We start from the raw sequence: 4,657 nt of genomic DNA on the forward strand, positions 1-4,657 counted from the left end.
GTGTTTTCCCCTAAAGCCTGACCATCACAACAAAAGGATGTGGAGCCTGACCAGGCAGCCGTTGTGGTCAGACCACTGTCTGACCGCAAGTTTTTATCTTGGAAAGTGCTTCCATCCGCTCTGGGCAATTCCCCTCCCATGGAAAGCTTCTTCCTCTCAGACAGTACATAAATTAAGGACAGGCTTTTATCCCGGCTCCTGGTGCATGCTGTATTGCACATACAACTGAAAATGGGAGCGTGCAGCCTCCGCAGCTATATTTATCACCGCTTCCTGCGATTTGGGCTAAAAATACACTTTTGTTTAATTTTCCAAAAAGCAGCACTGTAAGGTTGAAGGGTTGTTCACTCCGTTCCTTTAAATTAAAGGAAACCTGTCATTACAGCTCTGGAATTGCACAGTTAAAAACCAAGTCTGCAATGGCAGCTCCTATATTGTTCCTTTAGGTTTGCTTTCAATCAGTGGCGTCACAAGGGGTGCGCGGGGGGTGCGGCCCGCACCCGGGTGTCACCATTGCAGGGGTGACACCAAAATGACTGGCTGTGTAAGGGGCCTATGGCCGAAGAGACTACGTTTTTTCTGCCATAAAAGCTTCTTTCTACTTGTCAGCAATTATTTTTTTTCTGTACACTGAGCAGCACTTGCACAAACCTGGCATGCCAAGTTGGAGTAACTCCCGTCCGCATTTATTTAATCGGCGCCTGGCCAATCAATCAGCCAAACACTGAAAACTCGGACGAAGATTGGGGAGAAGATGGAGGTGCTGGTGAGGAAGGAACACATCACTGGAGGGAGGCCTGCCATAATGTGCTAATATGCTGTACATACTAGCACGTTATGGCTAAAAGCTCCCGGGCCCTTTTCATTTAAAGAAAGCAGAACTCTCAAAATACCTGAACAATGCCTGCATCCAATCAGATCGTTCAGGTATTTTGAGAGCCAGCAAGGCCGTCTAGCAAGATGCTGAAGCTTGGCCCAGCGGGAGATTCCTCTATTCACACAGTTTAGCGTAGATGGAGGAATCCGTTGCACTTTTTCCATATGACCATAGAACATCTGATGAAAATCTATAGGTGTATGGCCAGCTTAAGACCGGTCCCTGAAGCCTCTCTCCTCCTCCGTCATGGTGTGCCCCTTGGGGTCCTCACGTCCAATAAACGGTGTATAGAACGTGATGACTCAGGGACCTTAGACTGCTGCAGCGGAGTGGGGGCTCCAGGGACCAGTCTGAGAGCAAGCCGAGCTTCGAGAATCAGGTCAGTATACCTTTTTATTTGGCACCTAGACACAAACAGGCACTTAACACTTTCAGTCCAGGGGTAGCCCCTCTACAAGGGTAAAGATCATTTTTGCCCAGAGTTCTACTTTAAATCTTGGAGTTGGCCTTTAAGCTGGGGTGTTAATCACATTTCCTTATATAGAAATACCCACTAAAAGGGAGTTGCAAGTCTAGATATGAAATAAACTAAACAAAATATGGAAGAGCTAGCAAGCACAAAACCAAATATTCAGTCAAAAATGACATCTGGCTAAATGTTTCAATATTCACTCAGCATGCACTGTGTACCTTGATTTCGGCATGCACACAGTTTCCATCCGTGATTAATGGTGTCCCCTGTTAGCTCCCTAACACCTGCCACACCCCTGGCCTTTGTTGGCCGTCTCCAGGCAGTCTGGATGGAGGGGCGTTATTGTGAGCGCCGAAGGGCTGAACCCTTCTGTCTGTGTTCTTCCCTGCTAACTTTTAATCAAGCAGGCTGATCTTAATCAATAGTGACAGAAGGCGGAAGAAATGAACGGCCTTCAAACTGTCTAATGGATAATGGATAGAGCGAACCACCAAGATGTGTTGAAGGATTTTTAACTTGAAAGGAGAATGTAAATTCAATCGCTAGCATCTCATACAAGGACCCGTTCACAATATTAATGCATGTCTGTTGATGCAACAAGTTAGCGTGCATTAAGACACACTGCATTAAAGGGTAATTAAACCCAAGAGCTCAAATGTAATACATTGCAGCTTACCAGTCCTTACATGTGGTGACTGCATTCCTTTTATTTTTTAGTTCAGGCTAAGTGCAGAAAATACCTGTTGCTTTTACCAGAAATGCTGTGTTGTGTCATTGACACTTCCTGTAAGCTGAAAAGAAAGCAAAAAAATGTTATTTTTCATTTGTGAACTACTACAATTCCCAATGTAAAGGAGATGAACAAAGACAGACATGTCCAGCCTGGGTGACAAGTAGGGATGAGCTCAGGCATGGGCCAAACTTGGTCCTAACCTGAGCCCTTCCGAACCCAGAAGGAGCTCCTCCAGAACAGCCAATCAGCTGCAGGCGGGGAATTCCCCGCCCCAGCTTGATTTAAGTAAAGGGTGCAGTGATGTAATTGACCTTATATGGCTAAATGGCTATAGTAGGTAAATTACATTTACCTAATGTGGCCATATAAGGTAAATGACATCAGCACAAGCATCGCACTCTTTGTTTATGGTCAGCTGCAGGGCGGTGAATGCCCTGGACCAGGGGCGTCCCAAGCCTTTTTGGCTAGGGAGGAGCGTCGGGGGTGGTGCATGCTAACCGTGGAGGGGTGGCTGGGCGGGCGTGACACCAGCCAGCGCATCCGGCTTAACTCATTTGACGTTACTGGTTGCCTGGAGCTGAGCGGGACACCGGCCAGAGTATCCCAGGTTTCTAAGAGTTGGGTGGCCCTTAGACATCTTCCTGTCCAGCTCTTAGCAACCTGGGATGCTCTAGCAGGAAACGGGACATGCATACTGCAAACATTGTGCAGCAGAGCAGCCGTGGCTCTCTGCCTGCCGACCTCCCGCCACGTGATCCAAAAAGATGCTGCCTGAGGGAATAGCCTCAGCATAGAGACATTATAGGGACCTGCAGCTGATTGGGGGGAGGCACTTGTAGCTCTCATATTCGGATGAGCTCATCCCTAGTGACAATCATGGCTCTCTCCATAGATTCAGTGGCAAAGTAAGCGTAGCCACCCTACAAGAAATGTGTTATTCTCAGGATTACTAGATCAAAAATAAAGTGAAAAAAGCCTATAAAGACAAAACGACTGCAATCACCACATCTAAGGACGGGTAAGTTGCAATATAGTACATTCTTGGTTTAGGGTTCAGTTATAGCTCGTAGCTAACACACACAAAAATGGACATGACCCATGCACAGCCTGATGATGTAAGTCGCCCACTACTATTGTTGTACGATGGAGTGCCTAATGTCTCCATAAATGGCACCGTGACAGACCATGAATTTTGCATGAAGCTAAGATCAAGAACACAGGGAAGTGACCGCAAACTAGCAGGAGGAAAGTTTAGACCTTAGAAATAATGTTTTTACTGAAAGAGTATTTGATCCTTGGAACAGTGTTGCAGCAGAGGTAGTGAGTCAGTCAATGGTAAGTGAATTAAAGCATGCTTGGGCTTGATATAAATCCAGAAAAAAAAAGTTTGAAAAGAAAAAGCAAACAAAAAAACTAAAAATGGAGACGGCTGAATGGACAGGGCAAGATTTCCAACAAGGCCACCGAAGCTCAGCCTCGGGGAGGCAGGGAGCAGAGGGGCAGCAGGGGTGTAGAATCTCCCGACGCCCGGGACATGAAGTTTTGGGCGCCAGGCGGGTGGTTGTTTTCTACATTTAGCCCTGCTTTGGGCAAGCAGGGCTAAATGTAGAGTGGGGAAGCCGCTTGTTCGTATACAAGTGATCTCGGCAATGTCGCCAAGATCACTTGTGATAAGACTGCAGGTCCGTCCTGTTTTATTACAATACATGAGTAGTGACGACCAACCCCCAAAGTCACTTTTTGGTTGTGTCACTGCCTCACTTGCCGATGTCAACACATACAATGCAGGAACGGTGGCCACTGCTGGGTGTAAAGGTAAATACATTCCCTCTTCTTATACACATATGTTTACACATAGAACGTGATTATGTGCTGATTTCTTTTTACCCATTACGCTCTACTTGGATAAATGTGTAGCTGGTGCTGCTTTGTCACAATCCACTAATTGCCCCCAGGCCAGAAATAACACCCCCACCATCACTTTTCAGCCAGTTACCTTTAGGATATAAATAGTTAAAGGCCAATGCCAAGTTAGTTTTTAGCAATCCTTAATACACTTAACAACAAAACAAAGGATGGGAGGAGTTGGGAGATAAAAGGTGTTTACATAGTTTGCACAATGTAACAATAAACAGGATTACGTTTTTAACAGGCACAGCCTATCCGGGAGCATCTAAAGAGTCTATTGTTGTGCATGATTGTTGTGCTCCATGATAAGCCTCCATTAACATGTCCCCTCTTTAGAGGTGTGCCACCTCATTCCATTCTAGCTCTATAGCCCAACTGTATGCCTAAAGCTACCCATAGAAATTTGATGAGAGCCAGACAGATTTGGGCAACAATCTTATTTATATAAGACTGAGGCGGTCAACATGACCCTTCTTGAGGGATAAGACGCTATTGTTTTCTCCAAGATCAGCTGATGTTGGGATTGTTTATTGTTTCCTCCAAGATCAGCCGATGTTGGCACTGTATACTGTTTCCTCCAAGATCAACTGATGTTGGCATTGTATATTGTTACCTCCAAGATCAGCCGATGTTGGCATTGTATACTGTTTCCTCCAAGATCGAGCGA

Source organism: Nanorana parkeri, unplaced genomic scaffold (assembly GCF_000935625.1).
Source record: "Nanorana parkeri isolate BGI_ZX_2015 unplaced genomic scaffold, ASM93562v1 scaffold14, whole genome shotgun sequence".
NCBI lineage: Eukaryota > Metazoa > Chordata > Amphibia > Anura > Dicroglossidae > Nanorana > Nanorana parkeri.